Source organism: Nicotiana tabacum, chromosome 5 (genome assembly GCF_000715075.1).
Source record: "Nicotiana tabacum cultivar K326 chromosome 5, ASM71507v2, whole genome shotgun sequence".
NCBI classification, from domain to species: domain Eukaryota; kingdom Viridiplantae; phylum Streptophyta; class Magnoliopsida; order Solanales; family Solanaceae; genus Nicotiana; species Nicotiana tabacum.
The window spans coordinates 410,694-431,768 of NC_134084.1; positions in this window are offsets into that span (position 1 = coordinate 410,694).

Here is a 21,075-nt window from a genome sequence, read left to right on the forward strand (position 1 = left end):
CGCCGTGGGCCCGAGACCCCGGATCCGGATCGCCTAAAATTTTTCCGGGACGTCTAATACGGCCTAAGGAACCATAGTCACCGCTCCTCCATGATCAAATTATGTTTTTTGGCATTTTACGGCCATAAAACTGGAATTCCGTGCGAGTCCCAAATTTTTGTGTGCTATAGCCCACGCATTCCGCCGTGGGCCCGGGACCCCGCATCCGGATCGCCTAAAATTTTTCCGGGACGTCTAATACGGCCTAAGGAACCATAGTCACCGCTCCTCCATGATCAAATTATGTTTTTTGGCATTTTACGGCCATAAAACTGGAATTCCGCGCGAGTCCCAAATTTTCGTGTGCTATAGCCCACGCCTTCCGCCGTGGGCCCGGGACCCCGGACCCGGATCGCCTAAAATTTTTCCGGTATGTCAAATACAGTCTAAGGAAATATATTAACCGCCCCTCCATGACAAAATTATGTTTTTTGGCATTTTACGGCCATAAAACTGGAACTCCGCGCGAGTCCCAAATTTTCGTGTGCTATAGCCCACGCCTTCCGCCGTGGGCCCAGGACCCCGGATCCGGATCGCCTAAAATTTTTCCGGGATGTCAAATACAGCCTAAGGAACCATATTCACCACCCCGCCATGACCAAATTACATTTTTTGGCATTTTACGGCCATAAAACTAGAATTCCGCGCGAGTCCCAAATTTTTGTGTACTATAGCCCACACCTTCCGCCGTGGGCCCGGGATCTCGGATCCGGATCGCCTAAAATTTTTTCGGGACGTCGAATACGACCTAAGGAACCATAGTCACCGCTCCTCCATGATCAAATTATGTTTTTTAGCATTTTACGGCCATAAAACTGGAATTCCGCGTGAATCCCAAATTTTCGTGTGCTATAGCCCACGCCTTCCGCCGTGGGCCCGAGACCCCGGACCTGGATCGCCTAAAATTTTTTCGGTATATCAAATACGGCCTAAGGAACCATATTCACCTCCCCGCCATGACCAAATTACAATTTTTGGCATTTTACGGCCATAAAACTGGAATTCCGCGCGAGTCCCAAATTTTCGTGTGCTATAGCCCACGCCTTCCGCCGTGGGCCCGGGACCCCGGGACCCCGGATCCGGATAGCCTAATATTTTTCCGGTATGTCAAATACGGCCTAACGAACCATATTCACCTCCCCACCATGACCAAATTACATTTTTTGGCATTTTACGGCCATAAAACTGGAACTCCGCGCGAGTCCCAAATTTTCGTGTGCTATAGCCCACGCCTTCCGCCGTGGGCCCGGGACCCCGGATCCGGATCGCCTAAAATTTTTCCGGGATGTCAAATACAGCCTAAGGAACCATATTCACCTCCCCGCCATGACCAAATTACATTTTTTGGCATTTTACGGCCATAAAACTGGAATTCCGCGCGAGTCCCAAATTTTCGTGTGCTATAGCCCACGCCTTCCGCCGTGGGCCCGGGACCCCGGATCCGGATAGCCTAATATTTTTCCGGTATGTCAAATACGGCCTAACGAACCATATTCACCTCCCCGCCATGACCAAATTACATTTTTGGCATTTTACGGCCATAAAACTGGAATTCCGCGCGAGTCCCAAATTTCCGTGTGCTATAGCCCACGCCTTCCGCCGTGGGCCCGGGACGCCTGATCCGGATCGCCTAAAATTTTTCCGGGATGTCAAATACAGCCTAAGGAACCATATTCACCACCCCGCTATGACCAAATTACATTTTTTGGCATTTTACGGCCATAAAACTAGAATTCCGCGCGAGTCCCAAATTTTTGTGTACTATAGCCCACGCCTTCCGCCGTGGGCCCGGGACCTCGGATCCGGATCGCCTAAAATTTTTCCGGGACATCGAATACGGCCTAAGGAACCATAGTCACCGCTCCTCCATGATCAAATTATATTTTTTAGCATTTTACGGCCATAAAACTGGAATTCCGCGCGAGTCCCAAATTTTCGTGTGCTATAGCCCACGCCTTCCGCCGTGGGCCCGGGACCCCGGACCCGGATCGCCTAAAATTTTTTCGGTATGTCAAATACGGCCTAAGGAACCATATTCACCTCCCCGCCATGACCAAATTACATTTTTTGGCATTTTACGGCCATAAAACTGGAATTCCGCGCGAGTCCCAAATTTTCGTGTGCTATAGCCCACGCCTTCCGCCGTGGGCCCGGGACCTCGGATCCGGATCGCCTAAAATTTTTCCGGGACGTCGAATACGGCCTAAGGAACCATAGTCACCGCTCCTCCATGATCAAATTATGTTTTTTAGCATTTTACGGCCATAAAACTGGAATTCCGCGCGAGTCCCAAATTTTCGTGTGCTATAGCCCACGCCTTCCGCCGTGGGCCCGGGACCCCGGACCCGGATCGCCTAAAAATTTTTCGGTATGTCAAATACGGCCTAAGGAACCATATTCACCTCCCCGCCATGACCAAATTACATTTTTTGGCATTTTACGGCCATAAAACTGGAATTCCGCGCGAGTCCCAAATTTTCGTGTGCTATAGCCCACGCCTTCCGCCGTGGGCCCGGGACCCCGGATCCGGATCGCCTAAAATTTTTCCGGGATGTCAAATACGGCCTAACGAACCATATTCACCACCCCGCCATGACCAAATTACATTTTTTGGCATTTTGCGGCCATAAAACTAGAATTCCGCGCGAGTCCCAAATTTTTGTGTACTATAGCCCACGCCTTCCGCCGTGGGCCCGGGACCTCGGATCCGGATCGCCTAAAATTTTTCCGGGACGTCGAATACGGCCTAAGGAACCATAGTCACCGCTCCTCCATGATCAAATTACATTTTTTGGCATTTTACGGCCATAAAACTGGAACTCCGCGCGAGTCCCAAATTTTCGTGTGCTATAGCCCACGCCTTCCGCCGTGGGCCCGGGACCCCGGATCCGGATCGCCTAAAATTTTTCCGGGATGTCAAATACAGCCTAAGGAACCATATTCACCACCCCGCCATGACCAAATTACATTTTTTGGCATTTTACGGCCATAAAACTAGAATTCCGCGCGAGTCCCAAATTTTTGTGTACTATAGCCCACGCCTTCCGCCGTGGGCCCGGGACCTCGGATCCGGATCGCCTAAAATTTTTCCGGGACGTCGAATACGGCCTAAGGAACCATAGTCACCGCTCCTCCATGATCAAATTATGTTTTTTAGCATTTTACGGCCATAAAACTGGAATTCCGCGCGAGTCCCAAATTTTCGTGTGCTATAGCCCACGCCTTCCGCCGTGGGCCCGTGACCTCGGATCCGGATAGCCTAATATTTTTCCGGTATGTCAAATACGGCCTAACGAACCATATTCACCTCCCCGCCATGACCAAATTACATTTTTTGCCATTTTACGGCCATAAAACTGGAATTCCGCGCGAGTCCCAAATTTTTGTGTGCTATAGCCCACACCTTCCGCCGTGGGCCCGGGACCCCGGATCCGGATCGCCTAAACTTTTTCCGGGACGTCTAATACGGCCTAAGGAACCATAGTCACCGCTCCTCCATGATCAAATTATGTTTTTTGGCATTTTACGGCCATAAAACTGGAATTCCGTGCGAGTCCCAAATTTTCGTGTGCTATAGCCCACGCCTTCCGCCGTGGGCCCGGGACCCGGATCGCCTAAAATTTTTCCGGGACGTCAAATACGTCCTATAGAACCATATTCACCGCCCCTCCATGATCAAATTATGTTTTTTGGAATTTTTCGGCCGCAGACACGGACCGCCTAAAAATTTTCCGGGACGTCGAATACGACCTAAGGAACCATAGTCACCGCTCCTCCATGACCAAATTACATTTTTTGGCATTTTACGGCCATAAAACTGGAATTCCGCGCGAGTCCCAAATTTTCGTGTGCTATAGCCCACGCCTTCCGCCGTGGGCCCGGGACCCCGGGTCCGGATAGCCTAATATTTTTCCGGGATGTCAAATACGGCCTAAGGAACCATATTCACCGCCCCTCCATGACCAAATTACATTTTTTGGCATTTTACGGCCATAAAACTAGAATTCCGCGCGAGTCCCAAATTTTTGTGTGCTATAGCCCACGCCTTCCGCCGTGGGCCCGGGACCCCGCATCCGGATTGCCTAAAATTTTTCCGGGACGTCTAATACGGCCTAAGGAACCATAGTCACCGCTCCTCCATGATCAAATTATGTTTTTTGGCATTTTACGGCCATAAAACTGGAATTCCGCGCGAGTCCCAAATTTTCGTGTGCTATAGCCCACGCCTTCCGCCGTGGGCCCGGGACCCCGGACCCGGATCGCCTAAAATTTTTCCGGTATGTCAAATACGGCCTAACGAACCATATTCACCTCCCCGCCATGACCAAATTACATTTTTTGGCATTTTACGGCCATAAAACTGGAACTCCGCGCGAGTCCCAAATTTTCGTGTGCTATAGCCCACGCCTTCCGCCGTGGGCCCGGGACCCCGGATCCGAATCGCCTAAAATTTTTCCGGGATGTCAAATACAGCCTAAGGAACCATATTCACCACCCCGCCATGACCAAATTTCATTTTTTGGCATTTTACGGCCATAAAACTAGAATTCCGCGCGAGTCCCAAATTTTTGTGTACTATAGCCCACGCCTTCCGCCGTGGGCCCGGGACCTCGGATCTGGATCGCCTAAAATTTTTCCGAGACGTTGAATATGGCCTAAGGAACCATAGTCACCGCTCCTCCATGATTAAATTATGTTTTTTAGCATTTTACGGCCATAAAACTGGAATTCCGCGCGAGTCCCAAATTTTCGTGTGCTATAGCCCACGCCTTCCGCCGTGGGCCCGGGACCCCGGACCCGGATTGCCTAAAATTTTTTCGGTATGTCAAATACGGCCTAAGGAACCATATTCACCTCCCCGCCATGACCAAATTACATTTTTTGGCATTTTACGGCCATAAAACAGGAATTCCGCGCGAGTCCCAAATTTTCGTGTGCTATAGCCCACGCCTTCCGCCGTGGGCCCGGGACCCCGGATCCGGATAGCCTAATATTTTTCCGGTATGTCAAATACGGCCTAACGAACCATATTCACCTCCCCGCCATGACCAAATTACATTTTTTGGCATTTCACGGCCATAAAACTGGAACTCCGCGCGAGTCCCAAATTTTCGTGTGCTATAGCCCACGCCTTCCGCCGTGGGCCCGGGACCCCAGATCCGGATCGCCTAAAATTTTTTCGGGATGTCAAATACAGCCTAAGGAACCATATTTACCACCCCGCCATGACCAAATTACATTTTTTGGCATTTTACGGCCATAAAACTAGAATTCTGCGCGAGTCCCAAATTTTTGTGTACTATAGCCCACGCCTTCCGCCGTGGGCCCGGGACCTCGGATCCGGATCGCCTAAAATTTTTCCGGGACATCGAATACGGCCTAAGGAACCATAGTCACCGCTCCTCCATGATCAAATTATGTTTTTTAGCATTTTACGGCCATAAAACTGGAATTCCGCGCGAGCCCCAAATTTTCGTGTGCTATAGCCCACGCCTTCCGCCGTGGGCCCGGGACCCCGGACCCGGATCGCCTAAAATTTTTTCGGTATGTCAAATACGGCCTAAGGAACCATATTCACCTCCCCGCCATGACCAAATTACATTTTTTGGCATTTTACGGCCATAAAACTGGAATTCCGCGCGAGTCCCAAATTTTCGTGTGCTATAGCCCACGCCTTCCGCCGTGGGCCCGGGACCCCGGATCTGGATAGCCTAATATTTTTCCGGTATGTCAAATACGGCCTAACGAACCATTTTCACCTCCCCGCCATGACCAAATTACATTTTTCTGCATTTCACGGCCATAAAACTGGAACTCCGCGCGAGTCCCAAATTTTCGTGTGCTATAGCCCACGCCTTCCGCCGTGGGCCCGGGACCCCAGATCCGGATCGCCTAAAATTTTTCGGGATGTCAAATACAGCCTAAGGAACCATATTCACCACCCCTCCATGACCAAATTACATTTTTTGGCATTTTACGGCCATAAAACTAGAATTCTGCACGAGTCCCAAATTTTTGTGTACTATAGCCCACGCCTTCCGCCGTGGGCCCGGGACCTCGGATCCGGATCGCCTAAAATTTTTCCGGGACGTCGAATACGGCCTAAGGAACCATAGTCACCGCTCCTCCATGATCAAATTATGTTTTTTAGCATTTTACGGCCATAAAACTGGAATTCCGCGCGAGTCCCAAATTTTCGTGTGCTATAGCCCACGCCTTCCGCCGTGGGCCCGGGACCCCGGACCCGGATCGCCTAAAATTTTTTCGGTATGTCAAATACGGCCTAAGGAACCATATTCACCTCCCCGCCATGACCAAATTACATTTTTTGGCATTTTACGGCCATAAAACTGGAATTCCGCGCGAGTCCCAAATTTTCGTGTGCTATAGCCCACGCCTTCCGCCGTGGGCCCGGGACCCCGGATCCGGATAGCCTAATATTTTTCCGGTATGTCAAATACGGCCTAACGAACCATATTCACCTCCCCGCCATGACCAAATTACATTTTTTGGCATTTCACGGCCATAAAACTGGAACTCCGCGCGAGTCCTAAATTTTCGTGTGCTATAGCCCACGCCTTCCGCCGTGGGCCCGGGACCCCGGATCCGGATCGCCTAAAATTTTTCCGGGATGTCAAATACAGCCTAAGGAACCATATTCACCACCCCTCCATGACCAAATTACATTTTTTGTCATTTTACGGCCATAAAACTAGAATTCTGCGCGAGTCCCAAATTTTTGTGTACTATAGCCCACGCCTTCCGCCGTGGGCCCGGGACCTCGGATCTGGATCGCCTAAAATTTTTCCGCGACGTCGAATACGACCTAAGGAACCATAGTCACCGCTCCTCCATGATCAAATTATGTTTTTTAGCATTTTACGGCCATAAAACTGGAATTCCGCGCGAGTCCCAAATTTTCGTGTGCTATAGCCCACGCCTTCCGCCGTGGGCCCGGGACCCCGGACCCGGATCGGCTAAAATTTTTTTGGTATGTCAAATACGGCCTAAGGAACCATATTCACCTCCCTGCCATGACCAAATTACATTTTTTGGCATTTTGCGGCCATAAAACTAGAATTCCGCGCGAGTCCCAAATTTTTGTGTACTATAGCCCACGCCTTCCGCCGTGGGCCCGGGACCTCGGATCCGGATCGCCTAAAATTTTTCCGGGACGTCGAATACGGCCTAAGGAACCATAGTCACCGCTCCTCCATGATCAAATTACATTTTTTGGCATTTTACGGCCATAAAACTGGAACTCCGCGCGAGTCCCAAATTTTCGTGTGCTATAGCCCACGCCTTCCGCCGTGGGTACGACCCCAGACACGGACCGCCTAAAAATTTTCCGGGACGTCGAATACGACCTAAGGAACCATAGTCACCGCTCCTCCATGATCAAATTATGTTTTTTAGCATTTTACGGCCATAAAACTGGAATTCCGCGCGAGTCCCAAATTTTCGTGTGCTATAGCCCACGCCTTCCGCCGTGGGCCCGGGACCCCGGATCCGGATCGCCTAAAAATTTTCCGGTATGTCAAATACGGCCTAACGAACCATATTCACCACCCCTCCATGACCAAATTACATTTTTTGGCATTTTGCGGCCATAAAACTAGAATTCCGCGCGAGTCCCAAATTTTTGTGTCCTATAGCCCACGCCTTCCGCCGTGGGCCCGGGACCTCGGATCCGGATCGCCTAAAATTTTTCCGGGACGTCGAATACGGCCTAAGGAACCATAGTCACCGCTCCTCCATGATCAAATTACATTTTTTGGCATTTTACGGCCATAAAAATGGAACTCCGCGCGAGTCCCAAATTTTCGTGTGCTATAGCCCACGCCTTCCGCCGTGGGCCCGGGACCCCGGATCCGGATCGCCTAAAATTTTTCCGGTATGTCAAATACGGCCTAAGGAACCATATTCACCACCCCGCCATGACCAAATTACATTTTTTGGCGTTTTACGGCCATAAAACTAGAATTCCGCGCGAGTCCCAAATTTTCGTGTGCTATAGCCCACGCCTTCCGACGTGGGCCCGGGACCCCGGATCTGGATCGCCTAAAATTTTTCCAGGACATCGAATACGGCCTAAGGAACCATAGTCACCGCTCCTCCATGATCAAATTATGTTTTTTAGCATTTTACGGCCATAAAACTGGAATTCCGCGCGAGTCCCAAATTTTCGTGTGCTATAGCCCACGCCTTCCGCCGTGGGCCTGGGACCCCGGATCCGGATAGCCTAATATTTTTCCGGTATGTCAAATACGGCCTAACGAACCATATTCACCTCCCCGCCATGACCAAATTACATTTTTTGCCATTTTACGGCCATAAAACTGGAATTCCGCGCGAGTCCCAAATTTTTGTGTGCTATAGCCCACGCCTTCCGCCGTGGGCCCGGGACCCCGGATCCGGATCGCCTAAAATTTTTCCGGGACGTCTAATACGGCCTAAGGAACCATAGTCACCGCTCCTCCATGATCAAATTATGTTTTTTGTCATTTTACGGCCATAAAACTGGAATTCCGTGCGAGTCCCAAATTTTCGTGTGCTATAGCCCACGCCTTCCGCCGTGGGCCCGGGACCCGGATCGCCTAAAATTTTTCCGGGACGTCAAATACGTCCTATAGAACCATATTCACCGCCCCTCCATGATCAAATTATGTTTTTTGGAATTTTACGGCCGCAGACACGGACTGCCTAAAAATTTTCCGGGACGTCGAATACGACCTAAGGAACCATAGTCACCGCTCCTCCATGACCAAATTACATTTTTTGGCATTTTACGGCCATAAAACTGGAATTCCGCGCGAGTCCCAAATTTTCGTGTGCTATAGCCCACGCCTTCCGCCGTGGGCCCGGGACCCCGGGTCGGATAGCCTAATATTTTTCCGGGATGTCAAATACGGCCTAAGGAACCATATTCACCGCCCCTCCATGACAAAATTACATTTTTTGGCATTTTACGGCAATAAAACTAGAATTCCGCGCGAGTCCCAAATTTTTGTGTGCTATAGCCCACGCCTTTCGCCGTGGGCCCGGGACCCCGCATCCGGATCGCCTAAAATTTTTCCGGGACGTCTAATACGGCCTAAGGAACCATAGTCACCGCTCCTCCATGATCAAATTATGTTTTTTGGCATTTTACGGCCATAAAACTGGAATTCCGCGCGAGTCCCAAATTTTCGTGTGCTATAGCCCACGCCTTCCGCCGTGGGCCCGGGACCCCGGACCCGGATCGCCTAAAATTTTTCCGGTATGTCAAATACGGCCTAACGAACCATATTCACCTCCCCGCCATGACCAAATTACATTTTTTGGCATTTTACGGCCATAAAACTGGAACTCCGCGCGAGTCCCAAATTTTCGTGTGCTATAGCCCACGCCTTCCGCCGTGGGCCCGGGACCCCGGATCCGAATCGCCTAAAATTTTTCCGGGATGTCAAATACAGCCTAAGGAACCATATTCACCACCCCGCCATGACCAAATTTCATTTTTTGGCATTTTACGGCCATAAAACTAGAATTCCGCGCGAGTCCCAAATTTTTGTGTACTATAGCCCACGCCTTCCGCCGTGGGCCCGGGACCTCGGATCTGGATGGCCTAAAATTTTTCCGAGACGTCGAATATGGCCTAAGGAACTATATTCACCGCTCCTCCATGATCAAATTATGTTTTTTAGCCTTTTACGGCAATAAAACTGGAACTCCGCGCGAGTCCCAAATTTTCGTGTGCTATAGCCCACGCCTTCCGCCGTGGGCCCGGGACCCCGGACCCGGATCGCCTAAAATTTTTTCGGTATGTCAAATACGGCCTAAGGAACCATATTCACCTCCCCGCCATGACCAAATTACATTTTTTGGCATTTTACGGCCATAAAACTGGAATTCCGCGCGAGTCCCAAATTTTCGTGTGCTATAGCCCACGCCTTCCGCCGTGGGCCCGGGACCCCGGATCCGGATAGCCTAATATTTTTCCGGTATGTCAAATACGGCCTAACGAACCATATTCACCTCCCCGCCAAGACCAAATTACATTTTTTGGCATTTTACGGCCATAAAACTGGAATTCCGCGCGAGTCCCAAATTTTCGTGTGCTATAGCCCACGCCTTCCGCCGTGGGCCCGGGACCCCGGATCCGGATAGCCTAATATTTTTCCGGTATGTCAAATACGGCCTAACGAACCATATTCACCTCCCCGCCATGACCAAATTACATTTTTTGGCATTTCACGGCCATAAAACTGGAACTCCGCGCGAGTCCTAAATTTTCGTGTGCTATAGCCCACGCCTTCCGCCGTGGGCCCGGGACCCCGGATCCGGATCGCCTAAAATTTTTCCGGGACGTCGAATACGGCCTAAGGAACCATAGTCACCGCTCCTCCATGATCAAATTACATTTTTTGGCATTTTACGGCCATAAAAATGGAACTCCGCGCGAGTCCCAAATTTTCGTGTGCTATAGCCCACGCCTTCCGCCGTGGGCCCGGGACCCCGGATCCGGATCGCCTAAAATTTTTCCGGTATGTCAAATACGGCCTAAGGAACCATATTCACCACCCCGCCATGACCAAATTACATTTTTTGGCGTTTTACGGCCATAAAACTAGAATTCCGCGCGAGTCCCAAATTTTCGTGTGCTATAGCCCACGCCTTCCGACGTGGGCCCGGGACCCCGGATCTGGATCGCCTAAAATTTTTCCAGGACATCGAATACGGCCTAAGGAACCATAGTCACCGCTCCTCCATGATCAAATTATGTTTTTTAGCATTTTACGGCCATAAAACTGGAATTCCGCGCGAGTCCCAAATTTTCGTGTGCTATAGCCCACGCCTTCCGCCGTGGGCCTGGGACCCCGGATCCGGATAGCCTAATATTTTTCCGGTATGTCAAATACGGCCTAACGAACCATATTCACCTCCCCGCCATGACCAAATTACATTTTTTGCCATTTTACGGCCATAAAACTGGAATTCCGCGCGAGTCCCAAATTTTTGTGTGCTATAGCCCACGCCTTCCGCCGTGGGCCCGGGACCCCGGATCCGGATCGCCTAAAATTTTTCCGGGACGTCTAATACGGCCTAAGGAACCATAGTCACCGCTCCTCCATGATCAAATTATGTTTTTTGGCATTTTACGGCCATAAAACTGGAATTCCGTGCGAGTCCCAAATTTTCGTGTGCTATAGCCCACGCCTTCCGCCGTGGGCCCGGGACCCGGATCGCCTAAAATTTTTCCGGGACGTCAAATACGTCCTATAGAACCATATTCACCGCCCCTCCATGATCAAATTATGTTTTTTGGAATTTTACGGCCGCAGACACGGACTGCCTAAAAATTTTCCGGGACGTCGAATACGACCTAAGGAACCATAGTCACCGCTCCTCCATGACCAAATTACATTTTTTGGCATTTTACGGCCATAAAACTGGAATTCCGCGCGAGTCCCAAATATTTGTGTGCTATAGCCCACGCCTTCCGCCGTGGGCCCGGGACCCCGCATCCGGATCGCCTAAAATTTTTCCGGGATGTCTAATACGGCCTAAGGAACCATATTCACCACCCCGCCATGACCAAATTACATTTTTTGGCATTTTACGGCCATAAAACTAGAATTCCGCGCGAGTCCCAAATTTTTGTGTACTATAGCCCACGCCTTCCGCCGTGGGCCCGGGACCTCGGATCCGGATCGCCTAAAATTTTTCCGGGACGTCGAATACGGCCTAAGGAACCATAGTCACCGCTCCTCCATGATCAAATTATGTTTTTTAGCATTTTACGGCCATAAAACTGGAATTCCGCGCGAGTCCCAAATTTTCGTGTGCTATAGCCCACGCCTTCCGCCGTGGGCCCGGGACCCCGGACCCGGATCGCCTAAAATTTTTTCGGTATGTCAAATACGGCCTAAGGAACCATATTCACCTCCCCGCCATGACCAAATTACATTTTTTGGCATTTTACGGCCATAAAACTGGAATTCCGCGCGAGTCCCAAATTTTCGTGTGCTATAGCCCACGCCTTCCGCCGTGGGCCCGGGACCCCGGATCCGGATAGCCTAAAATTTTTCCGGGATGTCTAATACGGCCTAAGGAACCATAGTCACCGCTCCTCCATGATCAAATTATGTTTTTTGGCATTTTACGGCCATAAAACTAGAATTCCGCGCGAGTCCCAAATTTTCGTGTGCTATAGCCCACGCCTTCCGCCGTGGGCCCTGGACCCCGGACCCGGATCGCCTAAAATTTTTCCGGGATGTCAAATACGGCCTATAGAACCATATTCACCGCCCCTCCATGATCAAATTATGTTTTTTGGAATTTTACGGCCCCAGACACGGACCGCCTAAAAATTTTCCGGGACGTCGAATACGACCTAAGGAACCATAGTCACCGCTCCTCCATGACCAAATTACATTTTTTGGCATTTTACGGCCATAAAACTGGAATTCCGCGCGAGTCCCAAATTTTCGTGTGCTATAGCCCACGCCTTCCGCCGTGGGCCCGGGACCCCGGACCCAGATCGCCTAATATTTTTCCGGGATGTCAAATACGGCCTAAGGAACCATATTCACCTCCCCGCCAAGACCAAATTACATTTTTTGGCATTTTACGGCCATAAAACTAGAATTCCGCGCGAGTCCCAAATTTTTGTGTGCTATAGCCCACGCCTTCCGCCGTGGGCCCGGGACCCCGCATCCGGATCGCCTAAAATTTTTCCGGGATGTCTAATACGGCCTAAGGAACCATAGTCACCGCTCCTCCATGATCAAATTATGTTTTTTGGCATTTTACGGCCATAAAACTAGAATTCCGCGCGAGTCCCAAATTTTCGTGTGCTATAGCCCACGCCTTCCGCCGTGGGCCCGGGACCCCGGACCCGGATCGCCTAAAATTTTTCCGGGATGTCAAATACGGCCTATAGAACCATATTCACCGCCCCTCCATGATCAAATTATGTATTTTGGAATTTTACGGCCCCAGACACGGACCGCCTAAAAATTTTCCGGGACGTCGAATACGACCTAAGGAACCATAGTCACCGCTCCTCCATGACCAAATTACATTTTTTGGCATTTTACGGCCATAAAACTGGAATTCCGCGCGAGTCCCAAATTTTCGTGTGCTATAGCCCACGCCTTCCGCCATGGGCCCGGGACCCCGGATCCGGATAGCCTAATATTTTTCCGGGATGTCAAATACGGCCTAAGGAACCATATTCACCGCCCCTCCATGACCAAATTACATTTTTTGGCATTTTACGGCCATAACACTAGAATTCCGCGCGAGTCCCAAATTTTTGTGTGCTATAGCCCATGCCTTCCGCCATGGGCCCGGGACCCCGGATCCGGATCGCCTAAAATTTTTCCGGGATGTCAAATACAGCCTAAGGAACCATATTCACCACCCCGCCATGACCAAATTACATTTTTTGGCATTTTACGGCCATAAAACTAGAATTCCGCGCGAGTCCCAAATTTTTGTGTACTATAGCCCACGCCTTCCGCCGTGGGCCCGGGACCTCGGATCCGGATCGCCTAAAATTTTTCCGGGACATCGAATACGGCCTAAGGAACTATATTCACCGCTCCTCCATGATCAAATTATGTTTTTTAGCCTTTTACGGCAATAAAACTGGAACTCCGCGCGAGTCCCAAATTTTCGTGTGCTATAGCCCACGCCTTCCGCCGTGGGCCCGGGACCCCGGACCCGGATAGCCTAAAATTTTTTCGGTATGTCAAATACGGCCTAAGGAACCATATTCACCTCCCCGCCATGACCAAATTACATTTTTTGGCATTTTACGGCCATAAAACTGGAATTCCGCGCGAGTCCCAAATTTTCGTGTGCTATAGCCCACGCCTTCCGCCGTGGGCCCGGGACCCCGGATCCGGATAGCCTAATATTTTTCCGGTATGTCAAATACGGCCTAACGAACCATATTCACCTCCCCGCCAAGACCAAATTACATTTTTTGGCATTTCACGGCCATAAAACTGGAATTCCGCGCGAGTCCCAAATTTTCGTGTGCTATAGCCCACGCCTTCCGCCGTGGGCCCGGGACCCCGGACCCGGATCGCCTAAAATTTTTCCGGGATGTCAAATACGGCCTATAGAACCATATTCACCGCCCCTCCATGATCAAATTATGTATTTTGGAATTTTACGGCCCCAGACACGGACCGCCTAAAAATTTTCCGGGACGTCGAATACGACCTAAGGAACCATAGTCACCGCTCCTCCATGACCAAATTACATTTTTTGGCATTTTACGGCCATAAAACTGGAATTCCGCGCGAGTCCCAAATTTTCGTGTGCTATAGCCCACGCCTTCCGCCGTGGGCCCGGGACCCCGGATCAGAATAGCCTAATATTTTTCCGGGATGTCAAATACGGCCTAAGGAACCATATTCACCGCCCCTCCATGACCAAATTACATTTTTTGGAATTTTACGGCCATAAAACTAGAATTCCGCGCGAGTCCCAAATTTTTGTGTGCTATAGCCCACGCCTTCCTGCCGTGGGCCCGGGACCCCGCATCCGGATCGCCTAAAAATTTTCCGGGACGTCTAATACGGCCTAAGGAACCATAGTCACCGCTCCTCCATGATCAAATTATGTTTTTTGGCAATTTACGGCCATAAAACTGGAATTCCGCGCGAGTCCCAAATTTTCGTGTGCTATAGCCCACGCCTTCCGCCGTGGGCCCGGGACCCCGGACCCGGATCGCCTAAAATTTTTCCGGGACGTCAAATACGGCCTATAGAACCATATTCACCGCCCCTCCATGATCAAATTATGTTTTTTGGAATTTTACGGCCCCAGACACGGACCGCCTAAAAATTTTCCGGGACGTCGAATACGACCTAAGGAACCATAGTCACCGCTCCTCCATGACCAAATTACATTTTTTGGCATTTTACGGCCATAAAACTGGAATTCCGCGCGAGTCCCAAATTTTCGTGTGCTATAGCCCACGCCTTCCGCCATGGGCCCGGGACCCCGGATCCGGATAGCCTAATATTTTTCCGGGATGTCAAATACGGCCTAAGGAACCATATTCACCGCCCCTCCATGACCAAATTACATTTTTTGGCATTTTACGGCCATAACACTAGAATTCCGCGCGAGTCCCAAATTTTTGTGTGCTATAGCCCATGCCTTCCGCCATGGGCCCGGGACCCCGGATCCGGATCGCCTAAAATTTTTCCGGGATGTCAAATACAGCCTAAGGAACCATATTCACCACCCCGCCATGACCAAATTACATTTTTTGGCATTTTACGGCCATAAAACTAGAATTCCGCGCGAGTCCCAAATTTTTGTGTACTATAGCCCACGCCTTCCGCCGTGGGCCCGGGACCTCGGATCCGGATCGCCTAAAATTTTTCCGGGACATCGAATACGGCCTAAGGAACTATATTCACCGCTCCTCCATGATCAAATTATGTTTTTTAGCCTTTTACGGCAATAAAACTGGAACTCCGCGCGAGTCCCAAATTTTCGTGTGCTATAGCCCACGCCTTCCGCCGTGGGCCCGGGACCCCGGACCCGGATAGCCTAAAATTTTTTCGGTATGTCAAATACGGCCTAAGGAACCATATTCACCTCCCCGCCATGACCAAATTACATTTTTTGGCATTTTACGGCCATAAAACTGGAATTCCGCGCGAGTCCCAAATTTTCGTGTGCTATAGCCCACGCCTTCCGCCGTGGGCCCGGGACCCCGGATCCGGATAGCCTAATATTTTTCCGGTATGTCAAATACGGCCTAACGAACCATATTCACCTCCCCGCCAAGACCAAATTACATTTTTTGGCATTTCACGGCCATAAAACTGGAACTCCGCGCGAGTCCCAAATTTTCGTGTGCTATAGCCCACGCCTTCCGCCATGGGCCCGGGACCCCAGATCCGGATCGCCTAAAAATTTTCCGGGATGTCAAATACAGCCTAAGGAACCATATTCACCACCCCGCCATGACCAAATTACATTTTTTGGCATTTTACGGCCATAAAACTAGAATTCTGCGCGAGTCCCAAATTTTTGTGTACTATAGCCCACGCCTTCCGCCGTGGGCCCGGGACCTCGGATCCGGATCGCCTAAAATTTTTCCGGGACGTCGAATACGGCCTAAGGAACCATAGTCACCGCTCCTCCATGATCAAATTATGTTTTTTACCATTTTACGGCCATAAAACTAGAATTCCGCGCGAGCCCCAAATTTTCGTGTGCTATAGCCCACGCCTTCCGCCGTGGGCCCGGGACCCCGGACCCGGATCGCCTAAAATTTTTTCGGTATGTCAAATACGGCCTAAGGAACCATATTCACCTCCCCGCCATGACCAAATTACATTTTTTGGCATTTTACGGCCATAAAACTGGAATTCCGCGCGAGTCCCAAATTTTCGTGTGCTATAGCCCACGCCTTCCGCCGTGGGCCCGGGACCCCGGATCCGGATAGCCTAATATTTTTCCGGTATGTCAAATACGGCCTAACGAACCATATTCACCTCCCCGCCATGACCAAATTACATTTTTTGGCATTTCACGGCCATAAAACTGGAACTCCGCGCGAGTCCTAAATTTTCGTGTGCTATAGCCCACGCCTTCCGCCGTGGGCCCGGGACCCCGGATCCGGATCGCCTAAAATTTTTCCGGGATGTCAAATACAGCCTAAGGAACCATATTCACCACCCCTCCATGACCAAATTACATTTTTTGTCATTTTACGGCCATAAAACTAGAATTCTGCGCGAGTCCCAAATTTTTGTGTACTATAGCCCACGCCTTCCGCCGTGGGCCCGGGACCTCGGATCTGGATCGCCTAAAAATTTTCCGGGACGTCGAATACGACCTAAGGAACCATAGTCACCGCTCCTCCATGATCAAATTATGTTTTTTAGCATTTTACGGCCATAAAACTGGAATTCCGCGCGAGTCCCAAATTTTCGTGTGCTATAGCCCACGCCTTCCGCCGTGGGCCCGGGACCCCGGACCCGGATCGCCTAAAATTTTTTCGGTATGTCAAATACGGCCTAAGGAACCATATTCACCTCCCCGCCATGACCAAATTACATTTTTTGGCATTTTACGGCCATAAAACTGGAATTCCGCGCGAGTCCCAAATTTTCGTGTGCTATAGCCCACGCCTTCCGCCGTGGGCCCGGGACCCCGGATCCGGATAGCCTAATATTTTTCCGGTATGTCAAATACGGCCTAACAAACCATATTCACCTCCCCGCCATGACCAAATTACATTTTTTGGCATTTCACGGCCATAAAACTGGAATTCCGCGCGAGTCCCAAATTTTCGTGTGCTATAGCCCACGCCTTCCGCCATGGGCCCGGGACCCCGGATCCGGATAGCCTAATATTTTTCCGGGATGTCAAATACGGCCTAAGGAACCATATTCACCGCCCCTCCATGACCAAATTACATTTTTTGGCATTTTACGGCCATAAAACTAGAATTCCGCGCGAGTCCCAAATTTTTGTGTGCTATAGCCCATGCCTTCCGCCATGGGCCCGGGACCCCGGATCCGGATCGCCTAAAATTTTTCCGGGATGTCAAATACAGCCTAAGGAACCATATTCACCACCCCGCCATGACCAAATTACATTTTTTGGCATTTTACGGCCATAAAACTAGAATTCCGCGCGAGTCCCAAATTTTTGTGTACTATAGCCCACGCCTTCCGCCGTGGGCCCGGGACCTCGGATCCGGATCGCCTAAAATTTTTCCGGGACATCGAATACGGCCTAAGGAACCATAGTCACCGCTCCTCCATGATCAAATTATGTTTTTTAGCATTTTACGGCCATAAAACTGGAATTCCGCGCGAGTCCCAAATTTTCGTGTGCTATAGCCCACGCCTTCCGCCGTGGGCCCGGGACCCCGGACCCGGATCGCCTAAAATTTTTTCGGTATGTCAAATACGGCCTAAGGAACCATATTCACCTCCCCGCCATGACCAAATTACATTTTTTGGCATTTTACGGCCATAAAACTGGAATTCCGCGCGAGTCCCAAATTTTCGTGTGCTATAGCCCACGCCTTCCGCCGTGGGCCCGGGACCCCGGATCCGAATAGCCTAATATTTTTCCGGTATGTCAAATACGGCCTAACGAACCATATTCACCTCCCCGCCATGACCAAATTACATTTTTTGGCATTTCACGGCCATAAAACTGGAATTCCGCGCGAGTCCCAAATTTTCGTGTGCTATAGCCCACGCCTTCCGCCATGGGCCCGGGACCCCGGATCCGGATAGCCTAATATTTTTCCGGGATGTCAAATACGGCCTAAGGAACCATATTCACCGCCCCTCCATGACCAAATTACATTTTTTGGCATTTTACGGCCATAAAACTAGAATTCCGCGCGAGTCCCAAATTTTTGTGTGCTATAGCCCATGCCTTCCGCCGTGGGCCCGGGACCCCGGATCCGGATCGCCTAAAATTTTTCCGGGATGTCAAATACAGCCTAAGGAACCATATTCACCACCCCGCCATGACCAAATTACATTTTTTGGCATTTTACGGCCATAAAACTAGAATTCCGCGCGAGTCCCAAATTTTTGTGTACTATAGCCCACGCCTTCCGCCGTGGGCCCGGGACCTCGGATCCGGATCGCCTAAAATTTTTCCGGGACATCGAATACGGCCTAAGGAACCATAGTCACCGCTCCTCCATGATCAAATTATGTTTTTTAGCATTTTACGGCCATAAAACTGGAATTCCGCGCGAGTCCCAAATTTTCGTGTGTTATAGCCCACGCCTTCCGCCGTGGGCCCGGGACCCCGGACCCAGATCGCCTAAAATTTTTCCGGGATGTCAAATACAGCCTAAGGAACCATATTCACCACCCCGCCATGACCAAATTACATTTTTTGGCATTTTACGGCCATAAAACTGGAATTCCGCGCGAGTCCCAAATTTTCGTGTGCTATAGCCCACGCCTTCCGCCGTGGGCCCGGGACCCCGGACCCGGATCGCCTGAAATTTTTTCGGTATGTCAAATACGGCCTAAGGAACCATATTCACCTCCCTGCCATGACCAAATTACATTTTTTGGCATTTTACGGCCATAAAACTGGAATTCCGCGCGAGTCCCAAATTTTCGTGTGCTATAGCCCACGCCTTCCGCCGTAGGCCCGGGACCCCGGATTCGGATAGCCTAATATTTTTCCGGGATGTCAAATACGGCCTAAGGAACCATATTCACCGCCCCTCCATGACCAAATTACATTTTTTGGCATTTTACGGCCATAAAACTAGAATTCCGCGCGAGTCCCAAATTTTTGTGTGCTATAGCCCATGCCTTCCGCCGTGGGCCCGGGACCCCGGATCCGGATCGCCTAAAATTTTTCCGGGATGTCAAATACAGCCTAAGGAACCATATTCACCACCCCGCCATGACCAAATTACATTTTTTGGCATTTTACGGCCATAAAACTAGAATTCCGCGCGAGTCCCAAATTTTTGTGTACTATAGCCCACGCCTTCGCGCGGAATTACAGTTTTATGTTTTTTGGAATTTTACGGCCCCAGACACGGACCGCCTAAAAATTTTCCGGGACGTCGAATACGACCTAAGGAACCATAGTCACCGCTCCTCCATGACCAAATTACATTTTTTGGCATTTTACGGCCATAAAACTGGAATTCCGCGCGAGTCCCAAATTTTCGTGTGCTATAGCCCACGCCTTCCGCCGTGGGCCCGGGACCCCGGATCCTGATAGCCTAATATTTTTCCGGGATGTCAAATACGGCCTAAGGAACCATATTCACCACCCCTCCATCCGGATCGCCTAACATTTTTCCGGGAAGTCTAATACGGCCTAAGGAACCATAGTCACTGCTCCTCCATGATCAAATTATGTTTTTTGGCATTTTACGGCCATAAAACTGGAATTCCGCGCGAGTCTCAAATTTTCGTGTGCTATAGCCCACGCCTTCCGCCGTGGGCCCGGGACCCCGGACCCGGATCGCCTAAAATTTTTCCGGTATGTCAAATACGGCCTAACGAACCATATTCACCTCCCCGCCATGACCAAATTACATTTTTTGGCATTTTACGGCAATAAAACTGGAACTCCGCGCGAGTCCCAAATTTTCGTGTGCTATAGCCCACGCCTTCCGCCGTGGGCCCGGGACCCCGGATCCGGATCGCCTAAAATTTTTCCGGGATGTCAAATACAGCCTAAGGAACCATATTCACCACCCCGCCATGACCAAATTACATTTTTTGGCATTTTACGGCCATAAAACTAGAATTCCGTGCGAGTCCCAAATTTTCGTGTGCTATAGCCCACGCCTTCCGCCGTGGGCCCGGGACCCCGGACCCGGATCGCCTGAAAATTTTTCGGTATGTCAAATACGGCCTAAGGAACCATATTCACCTCCCTGCCATGACCAAATTACATTTTTTGGCATTTTACGGCCATAAAACTGGAATTCCGCGCGAGTCCCGAATTTTCGTGTGCTATAGCCCACGCCTTCCGCCGTAGGCCCGGGACCCCGGATCCGGATAGCCTAATATTTTTCCGGGATGTAAAATACGGCCTAAGGAACCATATTCACCACCCCTTCCATGACCAAATTACATTTTTTGGCCTTTTACGGCCATAAAACTAGAATTCCGCGCGAGTCCCAAATTTTTGTGTGCTATAGCCCACGCCTTCCGCCGTGGGCCCGGGACCCCGCATCCGGATCGCCTAAAAATTTTCCGGGACGTCTAATACGTCCTAAGGAACCATAGTCACCGCTCCTCCATGATCAAATTATGTTTTTTGGCATTTTACGGACATAAAACTGGAATTCCGCGCGAGTCCCAAATTTTCGTGTGCTATAGCCCATGCCTTCCGCCGTGGGCCCGGGACCCCGGACCCAGATCGCCTAAAATTTTTCCGGGATGTCAAATACAGCCTAAGGAACCATATTCACCACCCCGCCATGACCAAATTACATTTTTTGGCATTTTACGGCCATAAAACTGGAATTCCGCGCGAGTCCCAAATTTTCGTGTGCTA